General features: G+C 41.7%; 1 pseudogene; it reads right to left on the bottom strand.

Moving 5' to 3' along the window:
* Positions 1-21,575: 21,575 nt before the first annotated feature.
* Positions 21,576-24,151, bottom strand: LOC144463635 (uncharacterized; annotated as a pseudogene).
* Positions 24,152-24,655: the final 504 nt, after the last annotated feature.

Consider the following 24,655-nt stretch of genomic DNA (forward strand, 5'->3'; position numbering starts at 1 on the left):
CGAGGCCCCCAGCGCCCATGGACAGCAGGCCAGGCGGGCCCCAAGGAAACCCAACGGGCCCCCACCCAACCCCGCCCCCCAAGCAACTGCAGCGTCAGGCCCCCGCAATGATCCCGACCTGGGCCACACCGCCCGCAGCAAATCGACCCCCAGCAGAAGGACGAGGCGCGCCACCAGGGTGCATGGACGACGGGCCCCACCAAGCCCCCCCGGACCCCGACCCGCAGGAGCACAGGCCAACCCACAACCCCGCCAGTACCCCCCCAGACCGCCACAGACCTAAAGCCGGACCCCCAGCCCATCCGACCCGCCCCCTACCGCCGGTTGCACACCAACGGGCAGGCCCACACTGCGCAGCACCAGAACACCCCCCGTGGGCAGTACTCAGCCCCCACACCAGGCCCCCCAACCTGGGGGAGGACCCCGGGCCCGCCTGGCCCCGGGTCCTGACCCACTTCCTGACCCCGGGTCCTCTGGGGTCCACTGGGGAGCCTTTTAACTTCCTCAGCAACTTCTGCCAGGGATATGAGCGAGAGTTCCCTGGAGTCTTCAGGCTCTGCCTTGTTCACAGTGGGTGTGATGGCCGGGTTCAGGAAGTGGTGTCCACCAACGGGTTCTTCGGTTGCCGCCCAGACAGGCACCGATAACCTTCTGACCACAGCTCCTAGCAGCCGTCTCCACAATGGAGGCTTTGAACATGGCCCACTCAGACTCCATGTCCCCAACCTCCCCCGGGATGCACGAGAAATTCTCCCGGAAGTGGGAGTTGAAGACCCCACTGACAGGGTCCTCAGCCAGATGTTCCCAGTTCACCCTCACTACACATTTGGGTTTACCAGGTCTATCCGACAGCCTCCCCCTCCATCTGATCCAACTCACCACCAGGTGGTGATCAGTTGACAGCTCTGCTCTTCTCTTCACCCAAGTGTCCAAGACACACGGCTGCAGATCTGCTGATACAACCACAAGATCGATCATTGATCCTTGGCCTAGGGTTTTCTGGTACCAGGTAGACTTATGAACCTCCCTGTGCTGGAACATGGTGTTTGTTATGGCCAGTACATGACCACATGCACCACTCGGGTTCAGATAAGGCAGGCCGTTCCTCCCAATCACCCCCCTCCAGGTTTCTCTGTCATTGCCCATGTGAGCGTTGAAGTCCCCCAGGAGAACTATGGAGTCCCCAGCCAGCACCCCTTGCAGGACGCTGCCAAGGACTCCAAGAAGGCCAGGTATTCCACACTGCCATTCGGTGCATATGCACAAACTACAGTTAGAGACCTTGGGCTCTAGTTTCCCGACGCAGCGCAGGGTGGCGCAGGGTGGCGAACCCCATGCAGAGCTAGTTTCAAGCAGCGCAACCCGAGGTGCACTCAGTTTGGTAGTTTGGCAGACCAAGGTGTGCTGAGATGGGTGTGGCAGCGCAGCAGGGGGAGGTGCCGACAGATCCAGCTTGGCGCAGTGACAGATTCGTGCCAAAATGCTTCGTCGAAGGTGCGCTAAAAGCTCACCAGCTGAAACCAGGTCTACTGTCAGCACAGAGGGAGCGCAGCTGGTGTAAGCCAAAGTTTGGCTGACCGGTGGACAGTGCGCACACGTCACCAAAACCTCACAGGTAGGTTTCCAGAATATCAGGCACATTAACAATGAAATAAATACCCAAAAAAACACTTTTCAATGCAACTATCTGCAATCAGCACATAAATGTATCTCTATATCAACTGTCCCATCACATCTGATGTCAGATCAAAGGGGATTGGCACAGTTTGGCATGTTTGGCACGCGTAATGGAAACCCAACCTGATTTGATTAACACAGCTGCAAACTAATAAGTTCACATCCCTCTCAGCCAAAAAGAAATGTCAAAAGAAAAGAAACAGAGTGAGACTGCGAGAGAGAAAGAGAGAGTGCGTGCACACGAGAGAAGCACAACATTGATTTACAATTGTGGTGACTTCCTCCCAGGCTACCTTTGCATCATCAGCCCGTGGAGGTCTGCTCGCAGTTCCGTATATTCGGACACTGTGAGCAGACCTCTCAGACCAAACATGAGTTTCCTCCTGGGAGAAGTTTGGCCGTCTGATGCTGCTGCTCTCTTCTGCCATGGCGAATTGAGTAAACTGTCATTACGCCTTCGCGCGGCGCATTTAAGGGCGAGGAGAGGGTCTCATTTGATTGGTGTGATGTGTGTAAAACCCACTCCATGCCTTCTCTCCTCCCTCTTTCTGACTTGCGCAGGTAGGAGGGATGGAGGTGGGAAAGAGGAGTAGCTGCGTCAGGCGCACGGTGTGCCAAACTTGCAAAATCCGCCTGGCCACACCCAGTTGGTGAAGCGGGTGCGCTGCGCCTCCGCCCCGCCCGGTCTGCAAAACTAGAGCCCCTTCTCTTTGCGACCCACAGTCGCATCAAGACGACCCTCTCGTTCTCCAGGCAGAACCCCAACATGGCGGTACTCAGCCGGGGGCTTGTTGGTCTGTGTATTATTCACCAAAGAAGAAGAAGAGGAAGAAGACAATGGAGGAGAAGAAGACAAAGAGAAGAATGCGAACAATACACGCACGATTAAGAGAAAGAACGAAAAGGGAACGAGTCTTTTAATTATTAGAATTAGACAACTTTATTGTCATTGTACATTGTACAACAGAATTCTGTTCGGCACTTAGCACTAGCAGTACTAGCTAGTAGCTAGCACTAGCATAGAGTACCAAGCTGCTGCATTTACACGCGCTGTCATCTTCATTATACTTTAACACATGTGTTATGTTCTCTAAGATAAAATTCTACATAATGTATCAAATCATTAGGGGGACGTCTGTGTGGGGAATCTCAGCATGCACAAATTACCACCACCGGATGGGTTTAGCTACATTTGTTGTGTAAAAACGAGGGCATGATTGGTATTAACTTAACGTTAGCTGCTCAAGGTCTGTTGGGCTCCCTTTCATCAATGTCTGTGTGTAAACAGTGTTAATGTTGGTCAGAGACTATTACTGCCCTTGCTTGATGTGTTGGTTAATTTAGATGTGTAGTTTGCAGCGGGGTTAATATGTGTTCATCTGCTTTTTGGTGTGTTGTGGTGTAAAACATCTTTGCCCACACTCACTGCACACATTTTTTTTCCAATTTTTGGTTCGCCTGGTCTCCTTGTGTATTAATGCTTGTATAACCTCAACCCTGCACTGCTCAATCAAGTTCTATACATCTTTTTTTCCGGAGATATTCTAAAAATAGTAACGAGAGTCGTCTCATGTGGTATACGACATGAGTGATCCCCGAGGGTTAACCGGGTCAGATGAATAACATATACATAGCCCCAGGTGTCTGCAAAAAATACATTTGTATTATGTTTTAGTAATGCATCAGAGCACTTAATACACATACACATGTGGATACATAAATAGTTGTAGTGCCTCCTCCACCATGAGTCCTTTAGATCAGTAAAATATAAAATATGGTTGATGTTCAGTATGTTTTCCAGCTATCACTGTTGATTGACTTCTCCTTTTTTCAGATGCACCCCTCTAATGTGAGTGACGAAGCCAGTCTGGGGCACACAACCCTTTCACCATCCGAGTTTGGGTGTCCTCTCTGCCCAAAATTTAAAACCAAAAATGAGAGCGCAATCCAGAGGCACCTGAAAAACCATACGGAAAATGCAGTTCATTTCCATGGTATGTTTATTAAAAGTATCTGTTTGAGATCATAAACTTCTACATGTAACAGTATTGTTTAATGATATTTGTTTGGGACAAAACAAGACATTTTAGGTTGCATCTTGGGATCTTGTGATTTGTGGAACAGTGGTTGACATTTTATACCATTTTCTTACATTTTATAGACCAAACAAATTATTTTACTGTTTTGTTTTATTTATTTTTCTTTGTTTTTTTTCTTCTTTTGAGATTGATATGGATATCTGGAATAAAAACTTGTTTACAAAAAAGAGAACTCCAAGTCTCCTTCTTTATGTTGCCAGTACAATAGTGTAATATTGTGTTTACATGTGTTCCTGAAATGTAATAGAATACATCTTAAACATACGAACAACTTTGAAAAGTTTCTGCATATCTATTACCGGTGTCAAGCTATGGAACAATCTAAGTGAGGAACTCAGGCGAAGTCCAAATATCAACCTGTTCAAGAAAATGTACAAAAATATGTTGTTTAGCGGGTACAAGGGATAATGATCATGAATGATTATTGGTGATTATCATTCATTAACTGATATGGCATGGTGATGAGAGGCAGAGAAGCCTATATGTATGTATGTATGTATATATATATATATATATATATATATATATATATGTGTGTGTGTGTGTGTGTGTATATATGTGTGTATATGTATATGTAAGTGTATATGTGTATGTATGCATGTGTGTATATGTATATACATATATATATATATATATATATATATATATATATATATATATATACATATGTGTGTTATTTTTTTATTTAGACAAAGGGGTGAGAGGTAATAAGCTATGCTTCTTCTCACTCCTTTTCGAATATATCATTTACTTTCTGTTTTTGTGTGTTTTATTATTATTTTGCTTCCTAAATTTTCATTTCTATATTATGTTGTGCAAAGAATTTGTTTAGTAGCAATCGGGAAGCCTTGTACTATTTGCATATTCGGAATAAACAGTACAAACAAACATCTGACAATATGACAATCTAATTAATACGTTCATTTAATAGTTAAATAGTTACAATTAACCATACTGATGTAAGAGTAAGTATGACATTTGTTGTGTCCATGGTTTTCAGTTGTTTTGAATGACCTGATAGTAGTCTGCATGTTGCAACTGTAGCCAATAAATGAAAGTGCTCACCTTATTTAATCTTTGTTAAAGATTAATCGAACTAACATTCATGTGTTTGCTGATTTTCTGCAATTTTTGTAGGTTTAACTTGTTGGGGTCGATGTTATTCCAAACAAAACATGATTGTATAATAATTGCTGAAATAACTGTATTATTATCATTATTATTATTATTATTAATTTTATTTTATATGTATGTATGTATGTATATATATATATTTATAATTGTAAATGTATTGCTAAAATAAATAATATAAAAAAGACAGACTTAAAAACTGACTTCTGGGGAAAAAAACAAAACAAAAAACTGACTTCCGGTATGGACTTCCGGTATGTATGCAACTTCCGGTATGGACTTCCAGTATGTAGACACGAAATATATTTTAATTTATCCGACAAACCACTTTATTAAAACTACAGACCTGATCTTTCTGATTCCTGTGTATTCTGTAACACTGACTCAAAAACAATTGTACATTTATTTTATGAATGTATTGATGTATAACTCTTTTGGATAGATGTTGAATGTGTTTGAATCTTTATGTAGGATTAAGATTAATCTGCAAAAAAGGGATGTTTCATTTTATTTTGAGAAAAAGAATATGGAAAGAAGTCATGTTTTTTTTTTTACCAAACCTTATCTGATATGGAACATGTATGTACATAAATGCAAATGGACTAAAAGGATACCCAATATCCACCAGTTTAAGAATGAAATGAAACTGTATTTTGAAACACTAAAAGGACTGACGAATAAGAAAGCCATCCAGACTATGACCTTCTACAAAGTCTTAAAATCCTCATTTTAAATTGAATGTACCCCTGATTCTGTTTATCTTTGTATATTTTTGTCAATGTCAACTGAAGAATTTAAATTTTAAAAAATACACGAAGAATATTAACTTCCGGTATGGACTTCCAGTATGGATTGGCTATATGGCGGCGCCCTTGTCCTCCATCTTGTCTGCAGCTGGGTACTCTTGCCTGGCCCCCCTCCCCAGCTCATTACACTTTACCTGCTCTCTGGGAGAGATGGGCTCGTTATCCAAGTCACATTAACCTGGAAACATGCTGTATTGTTATCATGTCAGAACAACAAAAGCTCTCTGGTGCACACTCAACTACCATTACACTACTGAGAGGAGTGGATGTGGAGAGAAATGTTGAAATCAGCAGCAGGAAATTTAGTTATCGTTACCTCTAAGCAGCCAGTGGTTGCAACGAACAGCTCATGGAGGGTGCACTGATTAACACTCTGCAGGGTTCAAGTTCAGTAAAAATTATTATTAGGGCATGCAGGTAAATTATAGTGTTCTCATGATTGTGTTCGATGTAATCTTGTAAAATTTAGCTTTTGGCAATGAACTCCAATAAACGCAGCTGTTTGAAGGAGAATTTTCTTTGAAAATCTGATGTTTTCATGGCACTATAAGACAGATATTAGAGAAGGAATTATGACGTATCATATATAGCAAAAAGCCTTTTTATCTATTTTTTTTAAAGATGTTTTTATTTACTGTTGAATGTGTGCTCATTCAAAGGTAGTGTAATGAAGGATTGAATGACTTTGAAACTGTTCATTTATTTTTTATGGTGGAGATTTTTATGTTTCTGAGGGAAGGCTCTCCTAGGGCATCAAATTTGCTAGAACCATCACTGCTTTCAGTGGATCTTCACCATAATGGATAGGAAACTAAATCCACTGTCCTTGTTCTGTGCAGCAATGTGTTCTATTCCAAAGTTCAGCTGAAACTATACACAAATGTGGCAACTGCATTCTGTGTTCTGTCATCTTGGGGCACCACCATTATTGTCTGCTGCTGCCTGCTGATTTTCCAAATCATCTCAGCTGACAAAGTCTGGCATAAAATGTAGACATTATTCTTTCTACCAAATAACAGTGTTCCCATGGTTAAAAAATCACCCCTACTAAACAAAGAACAACTGGTGTTTTGGCTTGAGGACCATGATAACTGGTGACTGTCAGCTGAATATGTCCCTGGTTGCTTGAGAACACCTGCCTGTCTGTTTGTGTTTTCAACATCAATAAGTTACGAGCAATCACAATGCGTTCCGCCAAGAGTCACCAGTGAACACTCACTTGTGAAACGCAAACACCAGACAACATTGTACCTGTTCTGTTTGGGATGCTGACCATATGATGATGTTTACTTTCTGTTGAGCTGCATACCATATTTGTGCCTTATAGTGACAGCAACACAGCCTATTTAATCTAAATTAGCCTATAAACATTCCTAATATGTCTAAATGAGCATTGATTAATATGCTTTACAGCAAAGTAGCTACTCTGCAGTGGGTTATTTATAATTATATGGTACTTAGACTTTGCAGCATTATGCAGCATTAGTGGGTTTCCAAAAGTAGAACGGGAGGCAGAGCCTTCAGCTATCAGGCTCCTCTTCTGTGGAGCCATCTTCCAGTCTCCGTTCAGGAGGCAGACACCATCTCCACATTTAAGAGTAGACTTAAGACTTTCCTTTTTTGATAGCTTATAGTTAGGGCTGGCTCAGGCTTGCCTTGGTCCAGCCCATGGCTAGGCTGATATAGGCCTAGTCTGCCGGGGGACCTCCTAGGACACACTGAGTCCCTTCTTTCCTTCTCTCTCTCTCAGATTCTAAAATTTTGGTTCTTCTTCATTTGCTAACTTTCATGTCCTGTAACTGCATGTTACAAACTGTTGTTGTTGCTGCCTCTCCCCCGGAGCCTTTGAGCTCCACTGTCTCGCAGGTTCCCTCGAATTGCAGCAGTTAGAGGTAGCGGCTGGATGACTGTAAATTTATTATGTTGATCTTTTCTGTACACACGACATCTACTGCACGTCTGTTTGTCCTGGAAGAGGGATCCCTCCTCAGCTGCTCTTCCTGAGATTTCTACTATTTTGTTCCCCCTGTTAAAGGGTTTTTTTTTTTTTTTGGGGGGGGGGGGGGGGTTTCCTTATCCGCTATCCAGCATATGAGTTTTGTGATATAGGGCTTTATAAATAAAATTGAATTCAAATTGAATTGAATTGGGTACAGCTAATAAATCTGTCCACTCACTATGGAATTCTCTAGAATTCTAGATGTATGATGCACATACTTGATGAGATGTTCAAACTTTTTTTTTTTTTTTTTTTTAATCAGCATATAGGCTACACACTTAAACACCTTGAAAATGTTAGAATCACTTTAGGGCTACGACAATGATAAATGAAAATTAAAATGTTAAAAAAATAAGTGTTACTCATTTCCATATACTTTCTTGTCAAAGCCACAGGGAGCCACTGGAGAAGGGCTAAAAAGCCACATGTGGCTCCTGAGCTGCAGGTTACCTACCCCTGCCCGAGACAGTAATGTTAGCTACGTGAGCAAAATTAGCTAGGCAGTGTTAACTTAGATGATGTTACTTGTTTCACAAACAATTTCTTTCCAAAGTTGAGGTTTGCCACTAATGTTGGAGCAGCTGAGAACTGCACAGTAAAGGTAAAAGTACAAAATTCCCTCTTTGTGTTCCTCTGACAGAGGGAGAGAAGAAGAGAAGGTGCTCAGTGTATTATAGGAAGTCCCCCCGGCAGACTAGGCCTAAAGTGCAACACACACCGCCGCCGTACGCTGCGCGTCAAAACGCCCGCCTCCATTATATGCTATGAACCAACCCACACTGGCGCCGGCCGACACGCCGCGCCGCTCTGCTTCAGCCCACTGCTCTATTTCCAGCGCGGCCGGCGCTCATGGCGGCGCTGCGAGAAAAGCCTTTTATGTATGTCTCGTCTCGTAGTATCAACTCCGGTTGTTTCAAATTTTTAATAAGACGATAATGCCGCTGCATTCTGAATTAGCTGGTTTTTAAAGACTTATTAGAGCTACCCAATAATAGGGAATTACAGTAATCCAGTCTAGAGGTAACAAAAGCGTGGACCAATTTTTCTGCATCTTTTCGGGTCAGGATAGGCCTAATTTTCGCAATATTACGCAGATGAAAAAATGCAGGCGTGAGATTTGTTTTAAATGAGAATTTAAAAAAAATCTTGGTCAAATATTACTCCGTGGTTTCTTACGGTAGTGTTAGAGGCCAGAGCAATGCCATCTAGAGAAACTATGTCATCAGATAAAGAGTCTCTGAGGTGTTTTGGGGCCAAGAACAATAACTTCAGTTTTGTCTGAATTTAACATCAGGAAATTGGTGCTCATCCAGGTTTTTATGTCTTTAAGGCAATTATGAAGTTTAGTTAATTGATTAGTTTCTTCTGGCTTCATCGATAAATACAATTGTGTATCATCCACATAACAATGGAAATTTAGAGTAATTTTTAATGATGTTACCTAAAGGAAGCATATAGAGTGAATAGGATTGGTCCGAGCACAGAACCTTATGGAACTCCAAAACAAACTTTAGTACGTAAGGATGATTCATCGTGAACATGAACAAACTGAAAACATTTAGATAAATAAGATTTAAACCAGCTTAGTGCAGAACCTTTTCAGCCAATTAAATGTTCCAATTTCTGTAGCAGAATTTGATGGTCAATTGTGTCAAATGCCGCACTAAGATCTAATAAAACAAGTACAGAGACGAGTCCTTTGTCTGAAGCATGTATGTATGGCATGTGAGTATTACATTGCAATAGACCAAAAATCCAAACTTAGTAAACATATGGCTGTGCAGGTACAGTGGCATGTAAAAGTTTGGGCACCCCTGGTCAAAAATTTGTTTACTGTGAATAGCTAAGCAAGTAGACCTGATTTCCAAAGGGCAAAAAGTTAAAAATGACACATTTATTTGATATTTCAAGCAAGATTACTCTTTTATTTCAAGCTTTTATAGTTCTGAAATAACAAAAAAGGTGACCCTGCATGGGACTAAGATACTGATACTTAGTAGTACCCTTGGAAAGTATCACAGCCACTAAACACCTTTTGTAGCCAGCTAAGAGTCTTTCATTTCTTGGTTGGGGGATTTTTACCTATTCTTCATTGCAAAAGGAGGTCGTGGGACTGTGAGGGCCATGACAAAACCTTAAGTTTGCTCCTCTTGAGGTAGTCCATTGTGAATTTCAAGGTGAGTTTAGGAGCATTGTCCTGTCATAAAAGCCCTCCTCTCTTTATCCTCAGCTTTTTATTTTTTTACAGATGGTGTAATGTTTGCTTCCAGAGTTTGTTCAAATTTATCTGAATCCAATCTTCCCTCTACCTGTAAAATGTTCCCCGTGCCACTGTCTGCAACACAAGCCAAAAGCATGATTGATCCACCAGCATCTTTGAAAAGACAGGTGTTCTTTTCATGAAATTCTGCATCCTTTTTTCTCCAAACATATCTTTGCTCATTGCGTCCAAAAAGTTCTATTTTAACTTTATCAGTCTACAAGACTTATTTCCAGAAAGCATTAGGCTTGTTTAGATGTTTCTTTGAAAACTTCTGACGTAAATTTTGTGGTGAGGACACAGGAAAGGTTTTCTTCTGATGACTCTTCCATGATGGTCATATTTGTACAGGTGTCACTGCACAGTAGAACAGTGCACCACCACTCAAGAGTCTGCTAAATCTTCCTGCAGGTATTTTGCAGTCAAACTGGGGTTTAGATTTGCCTTTTAAACAATCAAGCAGCTCTGTCAGAAACTTTTCATGGTGGTCCAGATCTCAACTTCCACACTTCCTGTTAACTGTCATTTCTTAATTACATTACGAACTGAGGAAACAGCTACCTGAAAACACTTTTCTATCTTCTTATAGCCTTCTCCTGCTTTGTGGCCATCAGTTATTTTAGTTTTCAGAGTACTGGGCAGCTGTTTAGAGGAGCCCATGGCTGCTGATTGTTGGGACAAGGTGTAAGGAGTCAGAATATTTATAAAGCTTTGCAATTTGCAGCACCTGCCCTTTCCTAATGATGACTGTGAACAAGCCAGAGCCCTTACAAGCTAATTCAGGTCTGAGATCCTAGTAACAGTTGTCTGTGAACTCAAATGTCTTGGGGTGCCCAAACTTTTGCATGGTGCTCCTTTCCTTTTTTTCACTCTAAAATTGTACAAAACAAAAATAATACACTAATCTTGCTTAAAATGTTGAAAAGCATGTTTCATCTTTAACTTCATGCCTTTTAGAGATAAGTTCAAACTTCTAATTATCTAACTATTCACAGAAAACAAAATTTTGACAACTTTTGCATGCCACTATGTGCTGTTGCGAATTCCCCCTCATTTGTGCCAGCTCTTTGCTCTATCCTTTGTTTATATGCAAATATGGGGCCTTCCATCCCCCACCTGTCCACTAGCTATGCCCCTTTAGTTTCCTGCCTCAGATAACCTGACCGTCTCACCTGTCTACCTAGTTGTTCCTCTTTTTGCAGTAAGCCTCAATACACTGCATAGAGTGGGTACTGTATACATGTACCGTTACTCCATATGTAAGTCTGCACAGTCTCTCCCTCTTGAGTGGCAAACAGCAGTCAGCATCTGCCACTGATGCATTCATGTGGAAGAGAAGCATAGCAAACTCTGCTAAAATGGTAAAGAGTTGCTGTGTAATCGACTGCATAAACAGATTCAGAGAGAATCCGGACGTTTTTACAGACTGCTGAGGGTTAAGGCAAGAGAAGCTATGTGAAGTGACATAGTGGCTGAGCACTAACATGTTTCTGAATTAAACTTTAATAAAACTGTTAACAAATCCTGCTTTAAAACCAGCCTCTGAATTACTTCTGGCTTTACTGATGTAAAATTACCTTCCCAGTATTAAACCACATACTAGACTGTATATCCATAAATGTGGTGAAACTTTATGGCCACTGGCTACCCTGGTTTTTCTGATAGCCTTTGCTTCTTCAAGATATCTGTCAATAACAGCCATGTCCATTAGAACACTGCCCTTTACTCCACCAGTTCACTCTTAGTCTGCATTAAGTCCTTAATTCTAATTCTGTGACTAGTCATAATAATGGTGTGGTATTGGATATAGCAGTGAAAAATAAGAAAGGTACTGTAAATTGTAGGGTTTAACCTAGCATGCTAAAACATGCTAAAACCCAGCTCTGATTTTTTTCATAAATAGGTCTGGTGTTGTGCTTATTGGGTATGAATGCTATGAGCATTTATTCAAACATCAAGCTTTATTCAGCTCAATTAGAACATTATTGCTGTATCTTTTATCATTCATACCTGTCAGAATTTCAGAAATATTACACATTTTCTGGGAAAAAAATCCACATTCATGTTGAACTCTTATCTTTTCATTCATACTTTCAGCAAGACAATTAATTCAGACTTCAAAATGTTTAATATCTTCCATATATTCTGGATACTATTCAACTTTGAAATCCCATTAAAACTTTTTAAAATATTCAGATTTCTTCAAAGCTCAAAATTACCTTCTCCAATTCCTATATTAATGTGTATGGGACGGAATGTTCATAGTGGTGATCAAAGTTAGAGTTGAGATGAGCTGTAAAATCTACTTAAAAAAATCTCTTAAACATGCTTTCATTCCCCACAATTTTCACTCTTCATATATATCTTTAGCTTCAAATGTAGGAAAATTTGTGCTGTCTCATAAACTATGGCTATTGGAGCAAAAAGACATACCCAATTTGTACTCTGTAAGCCTGAAGTGACAGAAGTGCCAAGGATTGCCACACGGACTTCCATGAAAACTGGGACCAGAAAATTCTGGAGGACAGTATCAGTTTATCAGCTTATCTGTTCCCATTCTCACATTTTTTGTGACAGCTCATTTTTTTGGCCACTGGACACATGTTCCAAGAGGCAGGGATTTGAGAGGTACACCTAAGCTTAATTTTATTAAATAAACTGTCTGACCCAGGAGTTATTTAGTCGTTACCACCACTATGGCATCCCTTGATTGCAGCTGGAGATCTAGTTGATTGAAATGAGCTAATTAGTGCAGTTTAACACACACACACACACACACACACACCTTTCACCTGGGAGGCCTATGTTCGCTTCCTGTATGATTGTAAAGCCAAACCCTGTTATATTTTTCTAAACCTAACCATGTGCTTTTGTTGCCTAAACCCAACCACTTGCGTGTGTTTTCTAAATGTAACCACATGTGCTTATTGTTGAAAAAGAAAAAAAAACATCAGTTTGCAGAGTTGTACTAATGTAGTGCATTTATTTTGAGAGACTGTATACAAACTGTTTCCAAACATTTCCTGTGAAAACAGAAGTATATTTTGAAAACACACATTGCATGTAATGGGCTGAAGTTGACACGGTGTCCCAGAACATCAACAACAAATGAATCCAGAGAACCCTTGCACACCATGGGCTCTAGTTTCACAGACCGGCTTCGCCAACTGGGTGTGGCCAGGCGGATTTTGCAAGTTTGGCACACCATGCGCCCTGGCGCAGCTACTCCTCTTTCCCACCTCTGTCCCTTCTACCTGCACAAGTCGGAAAGAGGGAGGAGACAAGGCGTGGAGTGGGTTTTACACACATCACACCAATCAAATGAGCCCCTCTCCTCGCCCTTAAATGTGCCGCACGAAGGCGTAATGAGAGTTTACTCACTTTGCCATGGCAGAAGAGAGCAGCAGCGTCAGACGGCCAAACTTCTCCCAGGAGGAAAATGATGTTTTGGTCCGGGAGGTCCAAGCTCACAGTGTCCGAATATACGGAACTGCGAGCAGACCTCCACGGGCTGATGATGCAAAGGTAGCCTGGGAGGAGGTCACCACAATTGTAAATCAATGTTGCATTTCTCTCGTGCGCGTGTGCACTCTCTCTTTCTCTCTCACAGTCTCACTCTGTTTCTTTTCTTTTGGCTTTTCTAAGATGACAGATGCTGAATATATACTCCCTATCTGATGCTGTGGCTGTTTGTGGTTGGCTGAGAGGGATGTGAACTCATTAGTTTGCAGCTGTGTTAATCAAATCAGGTTGGGTTTCCATTACACATGCCAAACGTGCCAAACTGTGCCAATCCCCTTTGATCTGACATCAGATGTGACGGGACAGTTGAGATAGAGATACATTTATGTGCTGATTGCAGATAGTTGCATTGAATAGTGGTTTTTTGGGTATTTATTGCATCCTTAATGTGCCTGACATTCTGGAAACCTGCCTGTGAGGTTTTGGTGACGTGTGTGCACTGTCCGCCGGTCAGCCAAACTTTGGCTTACACCAGCTGCACTCCACCTGCGTTGACAGTAGACCTGGTTTCAGCTGGCAAGCTTTTAGCGCACATTTGGCGAAGCCTTTTGGCACGAAACTGTCACTGCACCAAGCTGCATCTGTCGACACCTCCCCCTGCTGTGCCGCCACACCCATCTCAGCGCACCTTGGTCTGCCAAACTACCAAACTGAGCGCGCCTCGGGTTGCGCTGCTCGAAACTAGCTCTGCGCGCGGTTCGCCACCCTGTGCCATCCTGTGCTGCGCCGGTAAACTAGAGCCCCATATGTTGACGTGGAAAGTCAAAAACATTGATATGTGACGCGGTCAGTGCGAGAATGTGTTGTCAAACATCAAGGCCACTGTAACCTTGCATTCGTCTCATTCTTGTGAATCGCATATCTCAGGAATACTTTGAGAGAATTTCTTCAAATTTGTCACAAACGTCAACTTGGATGAACTGATTACACTGACCATATTTTTGGCCATAAGTCAAGAATTTATGCAGTTATTATAACAAAATGTTACACAAATATCTACACTGAACAAAAATATAAACGCCACACTTTTGTTTTTGCTCCCATTTTTCATGAGCTGAACTCAAAGATCTAAAACATTTTCTATATACACAAAAGACCATTTCTCACAAATATTGTTCACAAATCTGTCTAAATTTGTATTAGTGAGCACTTCTCCTTTGCCGAGATAATCCATCCCACCTCACAGGTGTGGCGTATCAAGATGCTGATTAGACAGCATGAATATTGCACAGGTGTGCCTTAGACTGGCCACAATAAAAGGCCACTCTAAAATGTTCAGTTTTGTTTTATTGCGGGGGTCTGGGGGGGGTCAGAAAACCAGTCAGTATCTGGTGTGACCACCATTTGCCTCACGCAGTGCAACACATCTCCTTCACATAGAGTTGATCAGGTTGTTGATTGTGGCCTGTGGAATGTTGGTCCACTCCTTTTCAATGGCTGTGCGAAGCTGCTGGATATTGGCAAGAACTGGAACACGCTGCCGTATACGCCGATCCAGAGCATCCCAAACATGCTCAATGGGTGACATGTCCGGTGAGCATGCTGGCCATGCAAGAACTGGGATGTTTTCAGCTTCCAGGAATTGTGTACAGATCCTTGCAACATGGGGCCGTGCATTATCATGCTGCAACATGAGGTGATGGTCGTGGATGAATGGTACAACAATGGGCCTCAGGATCTCGTCACGGTATCTCTGTGCATTCAAAATGCCATCAATAAAATGCACCTGTGTTGGTTGTCCATAACATACGCCTGCCCATACCATAACCCCACCGCCACCATGGGCCACTCGATCCACAACGTTGACATCAGTAAACCGCTCACCCACACAACGCCACACACACTGTCTGCCATCTGCCCTGACAAGTGAAAACCGGGATTCATCCGAGAACACCTCTCCAACGTGCCAGACGCCCTCGAATGTGAGCATTTGCCCACTCAAGTCGGTTACGACGATGAACTGCAGTCAGGTCGAGACCCCGATGAGGACGACGAGCATGCAGATGAGCTTCCCTGAGATGGTTTCTAACAGTTTGTGCAGAAATTGTTTGGTTATGTAAACCGATTGTTGCAGCAGCTGTCCGGGTGGCTGGTCTCAGACGATCTTGGAGGTGAACATGGTGGATGTGGAGGTCCTGGGCTGGCGTGGTTACACGTGGTCTGCGGTTGTGAGGCCGGTTGGATTTACTGCCAAATTGTCTGAAACGCCTTTGGAGACGGCTTATGGTAGAGAAATGAACATTCAATTCACGGGCAACAGCTCTGGTGGACATTCCTGCAGTCAGCATGCCAATTGCACGCTCCCTCAAAACTTGCGACATCTGTGGCATTGTGCTGTGTGATAAAACTGAACATTTCAGGGTGGCCTTTTATTGTGGCCAGCCTAATGCACACCTGTGCAATAATCATGCTGTCTAATCAGCATCTTGATATGCCACACCTGTGAGGTGGGATGGATTATCTTGGCAAAGGAGAAGTGCTCACTAACACAGATTTAGACAGATTTGTGAACAATAGTTGAGGGAAATGGTCTTTCGTGTGTACAGAAAATGTTTTAGATCTTTGAGTTCAGCTCATGAAAAATGGGAGCAAAAACAAAAGTGTTGCGTTTATATTTTTGTTCAGTGTAATAATATAAAATGATGAAGTGATGACACTTTATATCAAAAAGGTAATAGTCAGGACATTTTTCAGTGTTTTATAATATTGTGTTTGGTGTCAATTTAACGGAGGTCTTCTTTGCTTTCATTCAAGCCCAATTGTGAATATTTCTGACAAATACTGAGGTAACTGTAGCCCTTTAAACAGTCAATGATCCACAGCCACCTTGAGGCCTTCTCTGCAGCTTCTGATACTCTGCTGATGGCTTTCCTTTTGCGTGCGCCAGTGATGTCCAGGAGGCTGTAGGCCTTGCATAATGATCTTCCCGCAAAGTCCCAGCTCCCCACTTCAATAGGCGTGCACCGTGTACGCCACCCCCTTCTGCTGCAATCCTCCACCAGCTCTGCATACTTCTCCTTCTTCTTCCTTCCTAGTCTCCTCCATCCTCTCCTCCCAGGGCACTGTAAGCTAAAGCATGACTATCTGTTTGGATGGTTCAGAGAACAGCACGATGTCTGGTCTGAGGCTTGTCTCTGTGATGGTTTCCGGGAACCTGAGTTGTTTCCCCTGGTCCACCCTCATCTGCCAGTCACACACTTTTCCTAGGAGGCCTGCTTGTGCTTTTGCTTGGGGATTGGGATGTTCTGCTCACACAAATGTAATCTGGCATGTTGATGGTTGGAGGTGCTTGATCTGTTCGATGGCACTGCAGATGGACTCAGCAACTGCCCTCAGCACCAGGTCATGGTGCCAGCAATAGCAGCTGCTGAGAATGTGCTCCAGAGTTCCTCTTCCTTGGCACAAGGTGTTTCTGACTTGCCCCAACAGAAGAGGTGAGATGGGCTGGGCAGCATGTCATATACTGACTGAATGAAGAACTTGATGGATTAAGGTTCAGCCCTCCACAGCTTGGTTCATGAGATCTTTCTATCTAATGCTTGTTCCCATCTAGTCCATTTTCACTGTTGCCTCAGTCCCACCATCTGGTTTGCACACTCCTCCTTGACCCCTGCCCGCATCTCCTTTTGGACCAGGTCCCGCCTCTCCTTGCCTTTTAGATTGCTGTACCTGGTTGTTGGAATGATACCCAATCCTGCACAGCTGGTTGCCACAGATCCCACCAGAGCTCTGTGATAAAGCCTTGACTCCGCCTGCTCCACTGCCTCCTGTGCCCTCCACTTCCTCCCTGTCCTCACCTCAATGCCAACCTGGGAAACCTTCAGATCACTGGATTCCTTGTACTGGAGCACCTCCTTCGTTCTGCTGACCTTGAACGCTTTGCAGAGGCTGCAGATGGGGAGCACCACCATGTTCGTGTTGCTTTAGAGGGCGATGCTACTCAGGCTTTTGGGCAATCCCAACCACCTTTGTAGGTGGCTGCTAACCCTCCTCTAAGACCCTTCGACAGTGGAGAGTTCATTCAGTCAATCAATCAATCAAACTTTATTTATATAGTGCTTTTCATATATTAAAAATCCAACATTAAGTGCTTTACAAGATAAAAAAAAAATGAAAAACCCGCCCCTCCCACCCCCCACGTATAACACACACACACACACACACACACACACACACACCACTCATGAACTGTCAGTATAGCAACATGGCAGGGCACTGAGGCACCAGATGAGGAAAAACCACCTATGGGGAGCCATCCACACCAAGAGGCGCCACAGCCTACGGCCATAGGGAGCGCCGCCACAGAGACCACCCCAACCCAGATAGACTGAGGTGGACTCCACACATGGTGCAGAGCCCCCCAGTCCTCCGGGCCTGAGGGATCGCCAGGACGACGTCCCCGCGGGGAGAACGGACACACCTCCCAGTGTGGAGGCCCCCCATGAGGAAACACCGGAGCTAAAAAACTAAAAGACTAAAAGACAATGGGATAAAAACAAGCATAAGATAGAATAATGATAAAATGCATAAAAAATTTTAAGATTTAGAGAATTTAAAGATTTAAAAAATTTAAAAAAATAAAGAGTTAAAAATTAAAAATAATAAAATGCATAAGGATATAAAAGTAGATCATTAAGAACATTAAACATTAAAACATAAATAAAATTAAATATAAAATAAAATATTATAAAAGAAGAGTAGTAGAAATCAGTTAAACGGCAAATTAAAAGGCGAGTCTTGAGCCTCCTTTTAAAAACATCAACAGTCTCTGCAGTCCTGATGCTTTCTGGCAGGCTATTCCATAAGTGAGGGCTATAATGGCTGAATGCAGCCTCCCTGTGGGTTTTGTTCTGACTTTTGGGACGATTAAAAGGCCAGCGCCGGAGGACCTCAGGATCCGTGAGGGCTGATATGGTAAAAGCAGGTCAGATAAATAAGATGGCCCAAGACCGTTAAGACATTTAAAAACTAATAAAAGAACCTTAAAATCGATCCTGAAACACACGGGGAGCCAATGCAGCAATTTTAAAATCGGCGTAATGTGCGCCCGCCCTCTGGTTCTCGTCAGCACTCGTGCGGCTGAGTTTTGCAGTAATTGTAGATTGGAGATTGTCTTTTTGGGAAGACCAGAGAGCAGGGCATTACAATAATCTAAACGGCAAGAGATAAAAGCATGCATCAGCACCTCTGTGTTAGCCTGAGAGAGAAATGGGTGGACTCGGGCTATATTCTTAAGATAATAAAAACCTGTCTTTGTTACATTTTTGATGTGTGGAATAAAATTAAGCTCAGAGTCAAAAATGACACCCAGGTTCTTCACACATTGTGAAGGATTAAAATCTTGTAGTTTTGGTAAAAGTTTCTCTCTCTTGCCTTCAGGACCAATAATTAAAACCTCTGTTTTGTCCTGGTTGAGCTGTAGGAAATCCACTGCAATCCATGAATTGATATCTAAAATACAGTTAAAAATCAATTGGCTTTGTGTCATCAGGAGACACTGCGACGTACAGCTGTGTGTCATCTGTGTAACTGTGGAAGCTGATGCTGTGCCTCCTGATGACGTCCCCAAGGGGGGCACCCCACACCTAATTTCATGCGTTCTGGAGGAACATGTATCCATACTTACAAAGAAACATTCATTTTTACTCCCTCTGCTGTAACAGCATCAGTCATGGCAAAGCTGTCATTTCTTGAAGCAGATAAGCTTTTAATTTTTTTGTCATTTTTAAAATAGCTATTTTCAGTTTGTTTCATGTGGTTTGTAATTTGTAATAACAGCAATGACAAAATATTTAACATTTGAATAAGTTATATTTACAGTAGATAGAAATAAATGATTTTTGAACAATATTGTTTTACACAAAGAATTTACTGGTAACTATTTACAGCAGCACCCACACACACACACACACACACACACAGTACATTTTCACGGTGCACTGTCCACACGGCAGCACCTCACGCACATTTTTGTAGTTTTGTTTTTTGCGCATTTGCCATTCACACCACAATTCTTGTTCCTCTGCTTGGGGATGGTTATGGGGCCATTATGTTAGCAAAATAGCTGCAAATGCATATCTCAATCTGTATGTGCGTAATCAGATTTGAAGATGTGTAAAATAATTTGTAAAAGCGTAATAAAGTTTGTGAATGCATACAAAAATCTGCAAATGTGTATTTAGAATCTGTGTGTGCGTAATCAGATATGTAAATGTGTAAAAAAATCTACAAATCTGTATTCAGATATGCAAGTGTATTGCGATCTGTAAATCTGTACAATGATCTGTAAATGCGTACAACAATCTGTAAATCTGTACACAGATCTGCAAATGCGTACTTTTTTCTGTTTTGTTGTTGCTGTCTGACAATGTGAACAGTTGATTATATTAATTATTATTGTTCAGCTAGATAACAGTTATTCTTCTGTACTCATAACCACCCAATTTACATAATGTGGCACTGACATTTTCAGATTGATGCACTTTAACATTAGGTAATTTGCTAATTAGCTTACTAGGCCCACTAGCTTTTGCTCGGTGAGCTGAGGCTGAGCTGACAACGTCTTCATAGATAAAGTTACCGACTTTATTTTAGCAAAGCTTGGCAATACTAAGTTACTCATGACAACTACTGTAAAAAACCTGAACATGTACTTACAGAGAGCAGACAAGAATCCATAGGCCTCCAAGGCTGCAGCCTGTCCATACAACAACAAAACAGAAAAAAATTAAAAAAAAAAAAAAAAAAAGTAGTACCTGTGAGCCTGTGCTCAGGGTGAAGCACACATCGAGTTACAGACACAAATCTTCTCACGCATTTGTGGATCTCACACGGCAGAAGAGTAGCAAAAATCACGTGTACAAAGAGAGCCAATTGAGAGGCCCACTGAGTTAAAGCTGAAGACAGGTATTTACAAATCTGTCTACATATTTACGGATCTCTGTACGCATTTGCAGATCTGTGTACAGATTTACAGATTGTTGTACACATTTACAGATCGTTGTACAGATTTACAGAATGTTGTACACATTTCACTGATTCTTGAGAATTAAATTAAATTAACAGGTTTTAATTTTGAAAAGAAAATATTTTAAATATTGAGAAATATTAAGTTATATGATTATAGAACAAGTTCTTGGCTTTCATGCAATGTAGCGATGCAACCTCCCCATTTTGTAATTTTTTCATAAAATAGGCGTTTTCCCTGTCATTACTTTGTTTTTGTCAACACCGTCAGACACAATAAAAAGGTAATTATTCCAATTTATTTAGTCTAATGTGGATTTGTAGCTTTCAAATCACTGTGTCTGACACGATAGGTACACATACATGGTGTTAAATGTTGAATATTCACTTTTGTTTATTTTTTATACCATTTCACGTGTACTGCTTTAAAAACTCTTACATCATGACAACTTATCTTTTGCTTTAAACATACTAAAGTAAAGATTTTGGAAATAAAAAACACATTCCTAATTTTAAACAGACAATCCCTTTAATAACTCAGCTGTATTGATGAAAAAGATTGTAAGGATAATCATTTAAAACAAATAAAGTTTCATCTGACGGTGGTGACACAAATCTGACAGTGGTGACACAAATCTGACGGTGCTGACAGTGACTTAATTCCAACAAACAATACCAACATTTTCACCACTCAAGTCAATGCTCCTTGCTCAACAACTTTAATTATCATATTTGATACAACAAATAACAATTCATCAGGTATATTTTATCCTGTAAATAGTATATTATTCTGTAAACAGAATGGATGTAAAGCACAGAAAGATGAATAACTTTGTTGAACTCATGAAGTAAATGAAGTGCAATGTTAAAACCAAAACAAAACATAGAAAACACACCAGGAACTAAATCAAAAATATTTCTGGATGTGAAAATCTTCAAAAAATCAACATCTTGACCCAGGCCCTTTCTCTTGACTCTAGGCTGTCCTCTACTCTGTTATTCCATCTTCGCTTTTCTTTTCTCAGGCATTCCTCTTTTAACTCTGCCTCACTATATACATTTTCTCTCTCCACTTTTGTGAGTATTCCCTAATTCTTCTTGTTCACTCCTCCACTTCAGTCAGCTTTATTGGGAAGCATATTCTGAATATGTTTTTCCTCTATGAAGTCCATGACTTCAGCAGACAGGTGGTAGATCTCCCTCATCCTGCTTGCACAACCCGGTGATGATGGCTCCATCAGTTTGACAAGAATATGTATAACTGGTATGAAGCACATATCCTTTTTTGGTTTTGGATGGAATTGCGTGTTGGGCCCACGGGGGTGGAAAAACTCCACTTGAACATCTTGATGTTGAGCATCCACAGTGACAGCCTTTGCTAACCACCAATGTTGGTCATATATGACTGCAAGCCAATCACCACAATTAATCCCCCCAGCAGGTACATCTGTCATAGTCCCGTCAGGACCACTCTTGGGTTCTTGTTCCATTTCCTCCCACTCCATTTCCTCCATCAGCATTGCCAAAGGCCCCCTCTTCTTCCTCACTGCAATAGAGCCATCATGTTCCTCAGCCTGGACCCTGGCATGTGTGTTTTCAGTCAACTGAAATATTGTTGGGCTGAAACACTGGCACATGTGTGGCTCACTGCAGAAACGTGACAATGATCTCCAGTGGATGCCGTTTCCGTAAGGTGTGATCTGATGGATTTTCCTCATTGCTGGTACAGGTTTTAGTGTTTGAGAAAGGAGTGCATCATATGTCTGCATGTCAGCTTCAGTAATATGATAGAGTTGAGTACTGCACAGGCTTTTCCCAACCAGCTCATGAAAGATCTTGCCATCCACAATGTCATTACCCTGTAGCAGAAGGCGGTCTGCAGTCCTTTTCACAGTTCCCCCAATGCCATCTGGAGCTCCCTTCTCATGTGAGGTGGTGAAGAAGTTCCAGGTTGTTCTCTGAAAACCCAGTGTTGGATGGACACTGCAGAGGAGAAAGAAGTTTTTCTTGTTTTTGTATTGCTTGCTGGGGCCATCTGACCAAAAGTGAATGGTATCAACATTTGGAAACTTTAAACGAATATCCCTGAGGACTGGTTCCATGTGTGTCCAAATGGCAGATGCATCCTGTCACTTGGATTCTGATACTGTACAAAACCCTGTTTTCACTTCTTTTGTGTAGTACATACCAGTGTGCAGATTGAGCTGTGGGAGGTTCTGACCAAAATGACATGACTGTATCTCAGAACTATATTTGCATTTCCATGCCTCAGAAAAGTCCACATGCACAATCACTGTGCTTTCATTACAGCTCTGTATCATGTGCCTGTATTCCCTGGACTGGTTCTGAACCAAGCACATGTGTGGTGTTGTTTCACTCTTTAGTTTGTCTTCATACAGTTTGATGAGCTCTGCCAGCGTGCCATTGTGTGTCACAAGTCTTGCATTGTAGTAAAGTCCATCTGCTGTTTGGTCCTGAACTCGTTCCCACTGCTGCCATTCAACATCGATGCACTCGTGCTGTGGTGTGGGACGTGTTTGCTTGTGGAGACACCGGGTGCAGGAGCGCAGGACACATGCCTCGCTTGTCTGAGAACAACACACAAGTTCAAAACTATCCTCCAATTTACTAGACTTTACAATACCATTTGCTCTTAGGACTTCAAGCATCAGCTTTGCATTTTCATGGTGCTGGCATTGGCATGTCTTGCGATCTGATGGTCTTGGTGCTGTGACATAAAATGGACATAATGCACAGAATGATGAGTAACTAAGGTTTACAGTTGGTTCCTTCTTGATGAACTCCCTGTGGAGGTTGAACATTGTGTCAGTCAGAATCATTCTCTGATGCTTTACTTTCTTCTGTGTTATTGTGTCCTGTTTGTCAGTCGTCATTCGTGCAGCATTATGGTAGAAATCCTGAACCAGGAGTTATTGTTTGAATGTAAGCAGGTTTTTTGTCAGTAGTCTTCCTCTTCCACAGTGTGTTATATGTTAGGCCAAACTGATTTTTTTTTTGTGTATTAGGCTATATTTCTTCAGAACCCTGCCTGACAGTGTCAAGTTTTTGTTCTTGTGAGCAGGCTTGTTTTGATTAATTTCTTGAATGAGAGCGTTGTGGAACAGCAGGGTTTTCTTGATAGAGGGGTTTTTCAGTTGGCTTCCCTGTAACATTTACTCTGTTTTTTTTTCTTGGTGATTCTTGTGTTTTTTTATTCCTGGTTTGCTCACGTCACCAACACTTTTTCAGTTTGTTCCTATCCTTTATTACCCCTTCAGGTTTATTTCTCAATTCTTTCATCTCCCTTGAGTATCTTTCTCTTGTTTTCTTTCTTTCTTTCTTTCCCTTTCCCCTGCTATAGCTTGCTTACTCCGACCTGGCTCTTGTATGTCATGATCCACTGGACTATGTTGGGGAGTTTCTGGGTGGTCTGGGTCCTTTCTTTTACGTTCCCTTGATTCTTGCTGCTTACGTCTCCAAGCCTTTCTCTTACTCCTCCTTTCCTTTTCAGTCATATCACTGATAGTTTTTAGCTTCCTATCCTCTACTCTCTTCTTACATCTTTGCCTTTCCTTTATCAGATATTCTTCCTTTAACTCTGTCTCACTACATATTTTCTCTCTCTCTGTTTTTTTTGGTATTCCCTGTTTCTTCTCCTTCGTTCCTGCACTGACAGCTGCTGCCTAGCCATAGCATTCTAAAATACAGAAAAGTTAAGTCAGAGTTTAATGGAATTACTATGAAAATGGAGGAAATTACTATGAATGTAATGTTTAATTACAGTCCTAAAAAGCATATATAAATGTAATTCATTATTATTATTATTATTATTATAATTTGGTTACCTGTAAATATTGGTTAAATGAGGTTTTTGCCAACACCGTCAAACTATATGTCACCACCGTCAGACAGACAACCTGACGGTGTTGACATCTGACGGTGGTGACAAAAAACTACTCTTTTACATAATGTTCCATTAGCTTTAGCCATAGCCATCTTGTTTTCCCTCTATGGCTAGCTACCTCTGACCTTTACTTAAAATGTATGCATTCATGTCATAATTTAATATAATCGTTTCTATACAAAAGATACTGTGTTGACATATCATGGTTGTGACAGTCACAGTATCAATAAATATGTAACAATATTGGAAAAAATTGCAAACTTACAGGACCCTAAGTGACCTTGCTGCATG

This window comes from Epinephelus lanceolatus, chromosome 6, assembly GCF_041903045.1.
Source record: "Epinephelus lanceolatus isolate andai-2023 chromosome 6, ASM4190304v1, whole genome shotgun sequence".
NCBI lineage: Eukaryota > Metazoa > Chordata > Actinopteri > Perciformes > Serranidae > Epinephelus > Epinephelus lanceolatus.